At 42.4% G+C, this 5,814-nt stretch overlaps 1 protein-coding gene across 1 annotated transcript in view; it reads left to right on the top strand.

The window, feature by feature from the left end:
* Positions 1-962: 962 nt before the first annotated feature.
* Positions 963-5,814, top strand: part of TLR2 (toll like receptor 2) — a 19,613-nt gene continuing 14,761 nt past the window's right edge. Inside the window, exon 1 of the mRNA XM_044680762.1 lies at positions 963-977. The gene's annotated coding sequence lies outside the window, so the exon portion shown is untranslated. The remainder of the gene's footprint in view (positions 978-5,814) is intronic.

Below are 5,814 nucleotides of genomic sequence, written 5' to 3'. Positions count from 1 at the left end.
GGAAGAGGAGGAGAAAAAGGAAGAGGAGGAAGAAGAGGAAGGCAGAGGGGTACGGGAGGCTTCCGGGTTCCCCACGGTTGGCCCCACGAGGTCTGCCACTTGTAAGATTACTTTTGGCTTCAATGCGGCATTCTCATTTGCCTGGGGCCAAATTCTAGCAGGGTGTTGGGACTGGGGAAATCCCCTGAAGGCGAGGGGCCAAGTGCTGCCCAGCTTTTGAGTCAGGCGGTCTTTTTTCCATTTTCTGAGATAAATCCCCTAAGGATCTAGGATGCCGAGCAGGAAATCTCCTTGGAGAGACTCATTTAGCCCAAGTTTCTCGTTTTACAGACTCAGACTGCGGGCCAGAGAGGAAAGTAACCTAAATGTTTCACAGCTAGTCAGTGGCAGAATCAGAAGTCAAGCCCAGGGTTCGACGCCTTTTCCTCAGTTTGCCTTTGCTCCAGTTTCCAGCCAGGTTTGGAGGGGAACTGGGGAATGGGGATGGGGTAGGACTCACCAGACTCCTTGTTCCGAAATTTCCAATTTGTTTTTCCTTTTGGCCCTGCCTAGAAGAAAGTGTGGAAATAGGGGAATTCCCTCCCCCCCCCCCCAGGAGGGGTTTGGGCTCGGCATCTAGGCGAGGACCACTGAGGGAAGTAGAAAGTGTGGCTTCTCCCTCAGTGTCCGAAAGGACTGCGGGTTGGATGCCCCGCTGTGGGTGAGGAGGGAAGGAGCGTCTTCCGTTCTGCCCTCGCCCGGACTGTGAGTCCTTCCTTCCCCCTTGCCGCTGCCTCGCACTGCCTCTCCTCCCTAGGCGCTGGCAGCCCCACCTGTGGAGCGATCCAGAAGAGGCAGGGCATAGACCGACACCCCGCCCCACCTCCACTTCTTCCCGCTCAGAGGTATCCCTCACTCCGGATCTATCCAGCAAGTACCCCGGCGGAGCCCTGCTCACCTGGATCTGTCTGGCGGTGGCAGAAGCAGCGTCGCCTTAGGTACGTCTACTGCCTACCCCTAGAGTTGTACTGGGAGTGTCTTTGAGGAGGCGGCCAGGATCAGGTGAGCTCGGGAAATCCCCAGTCTGATGGGTACAATGCCTAGTTATTAGCATCTCTAGGGTTCAATTTCTTTTAGGTGGTAGGTTTTTTTTTTTTTTTTTCTACTCTATTTATCCTGGGCTCTCCTCGCTGGTGGAAAGCTGAGCTTTTCCTTCTTCCTTAGATAATGGAAAACAAAACGAACGGGCACCCTGTGCCTATCACTGGGTGACAAAGGACTGGGGTCAAACCTTGGATTTAGGGCAATGCCAGAGACTGAAAACGAAAGGAATGGCCAAAACAGGGTCAGAGATTTAGAGCTCAGACTCTAGGACAACGCTTTCCTTTCCGTTTAATTTAGTTTAGGGAACTGGAGACCTAGAATAATTCAGTGACTCGCCCAAAGTCATACAATCACTAACTAAATGTTTATATTTATATTTATAAATGTTTATGTTCTAGCCTAGTTTTTCCTTCTCCAAATCAGGTGATTTTCCCACTATACTAGGACCAAAAGTTCAGAGACTATCCAGGCCAACAGCCTCATTTTGCAAACGCAATAGCAACAATTAATTACCAAGTATTTCTATTCCAGAGTGAGGCTTTTTTCAAATAGGAAGGATTTTGAAAATTTGCTTGTATGTTGGGATGGAGGTGGAAAACCAATAGAAGAGTATACAAGGGCTAGCTATTATTATTTACTATTTTTCATTATGCCTCAGTTATCTTACTTGTTGAAGGGAAGAACTACTGGATTTGAAATTAGAAGACTGTGAGCTCCTTACGGACAATGATCGTCTTTGACCTTTCTTAGCATAACACATTGGCTGGATTATAATAAGTGCTTAATAAATGTTTATTGAGGCGTAGCTAGGTGGTTCAGTGGATAGAGAGCCAGGCCTGGAGTTGGGAGGATCTGGGTTCAAATCTGGACTCAGATAATTCCTGCCTGTGTGACCCTACACAAGTTGCTTAACCCCGATTGCCTAGGCTTTACCACTTTTCTGCCCTGGAACCAATATTTACTATTGATTCTAAATCAAAAGGTAAGGGTTTTTAAAAAAAGACAAATGTTTTATTGAATGACTAATTAGCTCTGCCACTTCTTTACTGGGTGATCTTAGGTTAAGCCAATCAATTAATCAATAAACAAGCATTTTGGAGATATTTTTCTATGTTCCAGGCACTATGCTAATGGGGATACAAACACAGATGCGAAACAAGCCTTGTCTTCAAAAAGCTTACATTCTAAAGGAAGAGACAACATGTATATAAGTATAGCCATAATGTATATGAAATGAATACAAGGTAATTGGGGAAAGGATAATAGCAATTGAAGGAGATAAAGGTAGGGGAGGCCACTAGGATGGGTTTCACAGAAAAGGTAGCACTTACTCTGAGTCTTCAGAGGAAGCCAAAATTTCAGTCAATTAAGTCCTCTGGGTCTCAGTTTCCCCATCTATAAAATAATAGGCTTTAGACTCGATGATCTCTAAGATCCCTTTCAGCTCCATAGATCCCTTGTATGCTTCTATAAAATAAAAAGATTGGGCTGGGAGGTTTCTAGTCCAAACAGTCAATAACTCTGCTGCTGAGGTTGGCTTCTGGACCATTCCTGATTAACTAGAGCGAGTAGAGGAGGCACAGTTGACCTTGATTTGCTTTACTGGGACAGTCAGAGACACTTAGAGGAAACAGAGAAAGTTTCCTCCTTTTTCTTTCCTTTACACTTTCTCCCACTTCTGATATTCCCTTCCTTCTTCCCCCTTGTGATCAGCCAAAGATGCTTGTGCTTTTGAAACTGATTCTGAGGGTAACTAGGTGTCTCAGTGGATTGAGAGCCAGACACAGAGGCAGGAATGACCTGGGTTCAAATGGGGCCTTGGATACTTCCTAACTGTGTGACTCTGGCAAGTTGCTTAACCTCCATTGCCTAGCCCTTACCAGTCTTCTACCTTATAACCAACACACATTCTAAGATTTTCAGATTCCAAGACAGAAGGTAAGGATTTAAAAAACAAAAACAAAAACTGATTCTGTGTTAGCTGTCATATTGAAAGGATTTGTCCAACATGTCCAAGCCAGGGTATTAATAGCTGACTAAATTTAGTGCATTATCTTTTATTTTTTAATTAAAAAAATTTAAACCCTTACTTTCTATCTTAGCAGCAACTCTAAGACAGAAGAGCAAGGGCTAGACAAATGGGATTGAGTGACTTGCCTGGGCATTCTATTTTTTAGTGGCATTTTCTGAAGTTCCCCTTTAAGACTTCCTCTTCTCACAATAAGAATTTGTCTATTGTTTGAATTAGATGGAAATTAGAGATGTTAAATGTCTTTACTGGAAACTAAAAGTTGTGTAAGAGGCTAAGCAAAGGGAAATGACTAGGACAGCATTGATGCTTCCTGACTCTTTTTCCTCTTGAGTTTTTCTTTTTTCCAGGAGGAATAATATGAAATTTCACCCAAATTTGACAGAACAGACATAATAACATTAATGATGATGAGGGCCAATCCATTCCTTTGAATCTGTATGGATTTTGTAAGTGCATAGTTATTTGCATGTCTCCATTAGACTGTGAGCACCTTGAGGGCAGGGACTGTTTTTTGTCCTTCTTTGCATCTCTGGTGTTTAGTACAGTGCCTACTCCATAGTTAGTATATAATAAGTACTTTTGACTCACCGATTGATCTGTATAAATGATCTTATTTGATCCTCACAGCAATTTTGTGAGATAATAATCCGTATTCATTTAACAGCTGAGGAATTAGAGTCCCTTGAGATGCTGGGTGATTTGCTCAAGGTCATACAACTATTAGTAGTATGTAGTGAAACTAAATTTTATTGGGACTGCTCATTTTAACCATCTGTTCCATCTCTAGGTGATTACAGCATCTCTCCTGAACTCTCCCTTTTTTAAAAAAAAGTTTATTAATATTCATTTTTAACATGGTTACATGATTCATGCTCCTACTTTCCCCTTCACCCCCCGCACTGCCCCCACACATGGCCGAAGCACATTTCCACTGGTTTTAACATGTGTCATTGATCAAAACCTATTTCCAAATTGTTGATAGTTGCATTGGTGTGGTAGTTTCGAGTCCACATCCCCAATCATGTCCACCTCATCCCATGTGTTCAAGCAGTTGTTTTTCTTATATGTTTCTTCTCCTGCAGTTCTTCCTCTGAATGTGGGTAGCGTTCTTTTCCATAAATCCCTCAGAGCTGTCTTGTGTCATTGCTTTCTGCTGGTACAGAAGCCCATTACATTTGATTTTACCATAGTATATCAGTCTCTGGGTACAGTGTTCTTCTGGCTCTGCTCCTTTCACTCTGCATCAGTTCCTGGAGGTCTTTCCAGTTCACCTGGAACTCCTCCAGTTTATTATTCCTTTTAGCACAATAGTATCCCATCACCAGCATATACCACAATTTGTTCAGCCATTCCCCAATTGAAGGGCATACCCTTGTTTTCCAGTTTTTTGCACCACAAAAAGCGCAGCTATAAATATTTTTGTACAAGTCTGTTTATCTATGATCTCTTTGGGGTACAAACCCAACATTGGTATGGCTGGATCAAAGGGCAGGCATTCTTTTTTTTTTAACATTTATTAATAATCATTTTTAACCTGGTTACATGTTTCATGCTCCTACTTTCCCCTTCACCCGCCACGCTCCCCCCACCCATGGCCGATGCACATTTCCACTGGTTTTGTCATGTGTCCTTGATCAAGACCAATTTCCCAATTGTTGGTAGTTGCATTGGTGTGGTAGTTTCGAGTCCACATCCCCAATCATGTCCGCCCCGACCCATGCGTTCAAGCAGTTGCTTTTCTTATATGTTTCCTCTCCTGCAGTCCTTCCTCTGAATGTGGGTAGCGTCTTTACCATAAATCCCTCAGAATTGTCCTGGGTCATTGCATTGCTGCTGGTACAGAAGTCCATTACATTCAATTTTACCACAGTATATCAGTCTCTGTGTACAATGTTCTTCTGGCTCTGCTCCTTTCTCTCTGCATCAGTTCCCGGAGGTCTCTCCAGTTCGCCTGGAACTCCTCCAGTTTATTATTCCTTTTAGCACAATAGTATTCCATCACCCGCATATACCACAGTTTGTTCAGCCATTCCCCAATTGAGGGACATACCCTCGTTTTCCAGTTTTTTGCCACCACAAAAAGCGCAGCTATAAATATTTTTGTACATGTCTGTTTATCTATGATCTCTTTGGGGTACAAACCCAACAATGGTATGGCTGGGTCAAAGGGCAGGCATTCTTTTATAGCCCTTTGAGCATGATTCCAAATTGCCAGCCAGAATGGTTGGATCAGTTCACAACTCCAACAGCAATGCATTAATGTCCCAATTTTGCCACATCCCCTCCAGCATTCATTACTCTCCCCTTCTTTCTTTTTAGCCAATCTGCTAGGTGTGAGGTGATACCTCAGAGTTGTTTTGATTTGCATTTCTCTAATTATTAGAGATTTGGAACACTTTCTCATGTGCTTATTGATACTTTTGATTTCTTTACCTGAGAATTGCCTATTCATGTCTCTTGCCCATTTTTCAATTGGGGAATGGCTTGATTTTTTTATACAATTGATTTAACTCCTTGTATTTTTGTGTAATTAGACCCCTGTCAGAGTTTTTTGTTATAAATATTTTTTCCCAATTTGTTGTTTCCCTTCTGATTTTGACTACATTGTTTTTGTTTGTACAAAAGCTTTTTAGTTTAATATAATCAAAACCATTTAATTTACATTTTGTAATTTTCTCTAACTCTTGCTTGGTTTTAAA

Source organism: Gracilinanus agilis, chromosome 6 (genome assembly GCF_016433145.1).
Source record: "Gracilinanus agilis isolate LMUSP501 chromosome 6, AgileGrace, whole genome shotgun sequence".
Taxonomy (NCBI): Eukaryota; Metazoa; Chordata; class Mammalia; order Didelphimorphia; family Didelphidae; genus Gracilinanus; species Gracilinanus agilis.
This window is presented reverse-complemented; position numbering and strand designations above follow the sequence as displayed.